This window comes from Aegilops tauschii, chromosome 5 (genome assembly GCF_002575655.3).
Source record: "Aegilops tauschii subsp. strangulata cultivar AL8/78 chromosome 5, Aet v6.0, whole genome shotgun sequence".
Classification (NCBI taxonomy): domain Eukaryota; kingdom Viridiplantae; phylum Streptophyta; class Magnoliopsida; order Poales; family Poaceae; genus Aegilops; species Aegilops tauschii.
In genome coordinates, this window is record NC_053039.3 from 364,826,153 (window position 1) to 364,832,926 (window position 6,774).

A 6,774-nucleotide genomic window follows, 5' to 3' on the forward strand; every position below is an offset into this window, starting at 1 on the left:
TTTCAAATAATTGCTCTACTATACGAATCCGGTTTACTACTCAGAGTCATCCGGATTAGTGTCAAAGTTCGCATCGACGTAACCCTTTACGACAAACTCCTTTTCACCTCCATAATCGAGAAAATTCCTTAGTCCACTAGATACTAAGGATAAGTTCGACCGCTGTCATGTGATCCATTCCCGGATCACTATTGTACCCCTTGACCAACTCATGGAAAGGCACACTTCATGTGCGGTACACAGCATAGCATACTGTAGAGCCTACGTCTGAAGCATAGGGGACGACCTTCGTCCTTTCTCTCTCTTCTGCTGTGGTCAGGTCTTGAGTCTTACTCAATACTCACACCTTGTAACACAGCCAAGAACTCCTTCTTTGCTGATCTATTCTGAACTCTTTCAAAATCATGTCAAGGTGTGCGTTCTTTGAAAGTATCATCGGGCGTCTTGATCTATCTCTATAGATCTTGATGCCCAATATGTAAGCAGCTTTTATCTAGGTCTTCCTTTGAAAAACTCCTTTCAAACAACCCTTTATGCTTTCCAGAAATTTTACATCATTTCGGATCAACAATATGTCATTCACATATACTTATTAGAAATGTTGTAGCGCTCCCACTCACTTTATTGTAAATACAAGTTTCTAACAAACTTTGTATAAACCCAAAAACTTTGATCACTCCATCAAAGCGTATATTCTGACTCCGAGATGCTTGCTCTAGTCCATGGAAGGATCGCTGGAGCTAGCATACCTTTTAGCATCCTTAGGATCGACAAAACCTTTCTGATTGTATCACATACAACCTTTCCTTACGAAAACTGGTAAGGAAACTTGTTTTGACATCCATCTGCCAGATTTCATAAATGCAGCTAATGCTAACATGATTCCGACTGACTTAAGCATCGCTACGGATGAGAAAATCTCATCGTAGTCAACTCCTTGAACTTGTGGAAATACTCTTAGCCACAAGTCGAGCTTCATAGACGGTAACATTACCGTCCATGTCCGTCTTCTTCTTAAAGATCCATTTATCTCGGATTTCATGGCTTCTAACCATTTGTCGGAATATGGGCCCACCATCGCTCCTAGGTTCAGTATTGTCCAACAACATGATATCTCAGACAGGATCACGTACCACTCTGAAGTAGCACGCATCCTCGTCGTCCTACGAGGTTTGGTAGTGACTTGATCCGAAGTTTCATGATCACTATCATAAGCTTCCACTTCAATTGGTGTAGGTGCCACAGGTACAACTTCCTGTGCCCTGCTACACACTAGTTGAAGTGTCGGTTCAATAACCTTATCAAGTCTCCACCATCCTCCCACTCAATTCTTTCGAGAGAAACTTTTCCTCGAGAAAGGACTCGTCTCTAGAAGCAATTACTTTTGCTTCCAGATCTGAAATAGGATGTACACCCAACTGTTTTGGGTATTCTATGAAGATGCATATATCCGCTTTGGGTTCGAGCTTATCAGCCTGAAACTTTTTCACATAAGCATCGCAGCCCCAAACTTTTAAGAAACGACAACTTAGGTTTCTCTAAACGGTGTCGTCTCAACGGAATTGCGTGGTGCCCCTTTTAAAGTGAATGCGGTTGTCTCTAATGCCTAACCCATAAACGATAGTGGTAATTCGATAAGAGACATCATGGTATGCACCATATCCAATAGGGTGCAGCTATGATGTCCGGACACACCATGTAACATTATGGTGTTCCAGGCGGTATTAATTGTGAAACACTTTCCACAATGTCTTAATTGTGTGCCAAACTCGTAACTCAGATACTCATCTCTATGACCATATCACAGACATTTTATCCTCTTGTCACGACGATCTTCAACTTCACTCTGAAATTACTTGAACCTTTCAATAATTCAGACTTGTGTTTCATCAAGTAAATACACTTAGCATCTACTCAAATCATCTGTGAAGTAAGAACATAACGATATCCACTGCATGCCTGTGCACTCATCGGACTGCATACATCAAAATGTATTACTTCTAATAAGTTGCTCTCTTGTTCCATCTTACTGAAAACGAGGACTTTCAGTCATCTTGCCCATGTGGTGTGATTTGCATGTCTCAAGTGATTCGAAATCGAGTGAGTCCAAACGATCCATCTGCATGGAGTTTCTTCATGCATATATACCAATAGACATGGTTCGCATGTCTCAATCTTTTCAAAAACGACTGAGTCCAAAGATCCATCTACATGGAGCTTCTTCATGCGTTCTATACCAATATGACTCAAATTGCAGTGCCACAAGTATGTGGTACTATCTTTACTATTTTATATCTTTTGGCACGAACATGTGTATCACTACGATCGAGATTCATTTTAGGTGCAAGACCATTGAAGGTATTATTCAAATAAACAGAGTAACCATTATTCTCCTTAAATGAATAACCGTATTGCGATAAACATAATCCAATCATGCTCAACGCAAACACCAAATCTCGATGGTAGAGGGAGCATGCGATGCTTGATCACATCAACCTTGGAAACACTTCCAACACTTATCGTCATCTCACCTTTAGCTAGTCTCCGTTTATTCCGCAGCTTTTATTTTGAGTTACTAACACTTAGCAACCGAACCGGTATCTGATACCCTGGTGCTGCTAGGAGTACTAGTAAAGTACACATTCATATAATGTATATCCAATATACTTATGTCGACCTTGCCTGCCTTCTCATCTACCAAGTATCTAGGGTAGTACTGCTTTAGTGACCGTTCCTCTCATTACAGAAGCACTTAGTCTCGGGTTTGGGTTCAACCTTGGGATTCTTCACTAGAGCAGCAAATGACTTGCTGTTTTATGAAGTATCCCTTTTGCCCTTGCCCTTCTTAAACTAGTGGTTTTACTAACCATCAACAATTGATGCTCCTTCTTGATTTCTACTTTCGCGGTGTCAAACATCGCGAGTTACTTAAGGATCATCATCTATCCTTGATATTTATAGTTCATCACGAAGCTCTAATAGCTTGGTGGCAGTGATTATGGAGAACTATCACTATCTCATCTGGAAGATTAACTCCCACTCGATTCAAGTGATTGTAGTACTCAGACAATCTGAGCACATGCTCAACGATTGAGCTTTTCTCCCTTAGTTTGCAGGTTTAAGAAACTTATCAGAGGTCTCATACCTCTTGACGTGGGCACTAGTCCGAAATCCCAATTTCAGTCTTCGGAACATCTCATATGTTCTGCGACGTTTCAAAAACCGTCTTTGGTGCCACAATTCTAAACCGTTAGCATTACTCACTGAACTATCACGTAGTCATCAAAACGTGTATGTCAGATGTTTCGTAACATCTACAGACGACACTGAGGTTCAGCACACCGAGCGGTGCATTTAGGACATAAGCCTTCTGTGCAGCAATGAGGACACTCCTCAATTTACGGACCCAGTCAGCCTAATTGCTACTACCAATTTTCAACTAAATTTTCTCTAGGAACATATCTTAAACAGTAGAACTAAAGCGCATGACATAATTTGCAAAGACCTTTTGACTATGTTCATGATAATGAAGTTCATCTGATTATGAACTCCCACTCAGATAGACATCCCTCTAGTCATCTAAGTGATACATGATCCGAGTCAAACTAGGCCGTGTCCGATCATCACGTGAGACGGACTAGTCATCATCGGTGAACATCTCCATGTTGATCGCATCTACTATACGACTCATGTTCGACCTTTCGGTCTCTTGTGTTCCGAGGCCATGTCTGTACATGCTAGGCTCGTCAAGTCAACCTAAGTGTTTCGCATGTGTTCCGAGGCCATGTCTGTACATGCTAGGCTCGTCAACACCCGTTGTATTCGAACGTTAGAATCTATCACACCCGATCATCACGTGCTGCTTCGAAACAACGAACCTTCGCAACGGTGCACAGTTAGGGGGAACACTTCTCTTGAAATTTTGGTGAGGAATCATCTTATTTACTACCGTCGTTCTAAGCAAATAAGATGCATAACATGATAAACATCACATGCAATCAAATAGTGACATGATATGGCCAATATCATTTTGCTCCTTTGATCTCCATCTTCGGGGCACCATGATCATCTTTGTCACCGGCATGACACCATGATCTCCATCATCATGATCTCCATCATTGTGTCTTCATGAAGTTGTCACGCCAACGATTACTTCTACTTCTATGGCTAACGCGCTTAGCAATAAAGTAAAGTAATTTACATGGTGTTATTCAATGACACGCAGGTCATACAAAAAAATAAAGACAACTCCTATGGCTCCTGCCGGTTGTCATACTCATCGACATGCAAGTCGTGATTCCTATTACAAGAATATGATCAATCTCATACATCACATATATCATTCATCACATCCTTTTGGCCATATCACATCACATAGCATACCCTGCAAAAACAAGTTAGACATCCTCTAATTGTTGTTGCATGTTTTACGTGGCTGCTATGGGTTTCTAGCAAGAACGTTTCTTACCTACGCAAAACCACAACGTGATATGCCAATTTCTATTTACCCTTCATAAGGACCCTTTTCATCGAATCCGTTTCGACTAAAGTGGGAGAGACAGACACCCGCTAGCCACCTTATGCAACTAGTGCATGTCAATCGGTGGAACCTGTCTCACGTAAGCGTACGTGTAAGGTCGGTCCGGGCCGCTTCATCCCACAATGCCGCCGAAACAAGATAAGACTAGTAGCGGCAAGAAGAATTGGCAACATCTACGCCCACAACTGCTTTGTGTTCTACTCGTGCATAGAAACTACGCATAGACCTAGCTCATGATGCCACTGTTGGGGAACGTAGCGGAAATTCAAAATTTTCTACGCATCACCAAGATCAATCTATGGAGTAATCTAGCAACGAGGGGAAGGGGAGTGCATCTACATACCCTTGTAGATCGCGACGCGGAAGCGTTGCAAGAACACGGATGAGGGAGTCGTACTCGTAGCGATTTAGATCGCGGTTGATTCCGATCTGAGCACCGAAGAATGGTGCCTCCGCGTTCAACACACGTGCAGCCCGGTGACGTCTCCCACGCCTTGATCCAGCAAGGAGAGAGGGAGAGATTGGGGAAGACTCCATCCAGCAGCAGCACGACGGCGTGGTGGTGATGGAGGAGCGTGGCAATCCCGCAGGGCTTTGCCAAGCACCACGGGAGAGGAGGAGGAGGGAGAGGGGTAGGGCTGCGCCGAAAGAGAGACGTTCTCATGTCTTGGGCAGCCCCAAACCTCAACTATATATAGGGGGGGGAAGGGGCTGCGCCCACTCTAGGGTTTCCACCCCCAAGGGCTGGCGGCCAGCCCTAGATCCCATCTAGGGGGGCGGCCAAGGGGAGGAGAGGGGGGGCGCCACTAGGGTGGGCCTTAAGGCCCATCTAGACCTAGGGTTTGCCCCCTCCCACTCTCCCATGCGCCTTGGGCCTTGGTGGGGGGGCGCACCAGCCCACCTGGGGCTGGTCCCCTCCCACACTTGGCCCACGCAGCCTTCTGGGGCTGGTGGCCCCACTTGGTGGACCCCCGGGACCCTCCCGGTGGTCCCGGTACATTACCGATATCACCCGAAACTTTTCCGGTGACCAAAACAGGACTTCCCATATATAAATCTTTACCTCCGGACCATTCCGGAACTCCTCGTGACGTCCGGGATCTCATCCGGGACTCCGAACAACATTCGGTAACCACGTACATACTTTCCCTATAACCCTAGCGTCATCGAACCTTAAGTGTGTAGACCCTACGGGTTCGGGAACCATGCAGACATGACCGAGACGTTCTCCGGTCAATAACCAACAGCGGGATCTGGATACCCATGTTGGCTCCCACATGTTCCACGATGATCTCATCGGATGAACCACGATGTCGGGGATTCAATCAATCCCGTATGCAATTCCCTTTGTCCATCGGTATGTTACTTGCCCGAGATTCGATCATCGGTATCCCGATACCTTGTTCAATCTCGTTACCGGCAAGTCTCTTTACTCGTTCCGTAACTCACATCATCCCGTGATCAACTCCTTGGTCACATTGTGCACATTATGATGATGTCCTACCGAGTGGGCCCAGAGATACCTCTCCGTTTACACGGAGTGACAAATCCCAGTCTCGATTCGTGCCAACCCAACAGGCACTTTCGGAGATACCTGTAGTGCACCTTTATAGTCACCCAGTTACGTTGTGACGTTTGGTACACCCAAAGCATTCCTACGGTATCCGGGAGTTGCACAATCTCATGGTCTAAGGAAATGATACTTGACATTAGAAAAGCTCTGAGCAAACGAACTACACGATCTTGTGCTAGGCTTAGGATTGGGTCTTGTCCATCACATCATTCTCCTAATGATGTGATCCCGTTATCAACGACATCCAATGTCCATGGTCAGGAAACCGTAACCATCTATTGATCAATGAGCTAGTCAACTAGAGGCTTACTAGGGACATGGTGTTGTCTATGTATCCACACATGTATCTGAGTTTCCTATCAGTACAATTCTAGCATGGATAATAAACGTTTATCATGAACAAGGAAATATAATAATAACCAATTTATTATTGCCTCTAGGGCATATTTCCAACAGGAATAAGGTGAAGACACTGTCTTCTGAGTTCAATCTCAGCCTCCCTAACGAGACGTACAGTTGTCACAACAACTGGAACCGGTCTACCAAATCCTTGTCTTCACCAAGCTACTGGTTTTATCCCTTCCCTTCTTTACATTTCAGTTTGTCTTCGTGAAGTCTTTGCTTGCTTGCCTGATCTGTTTGACTTCACTGTGTGAAGGCT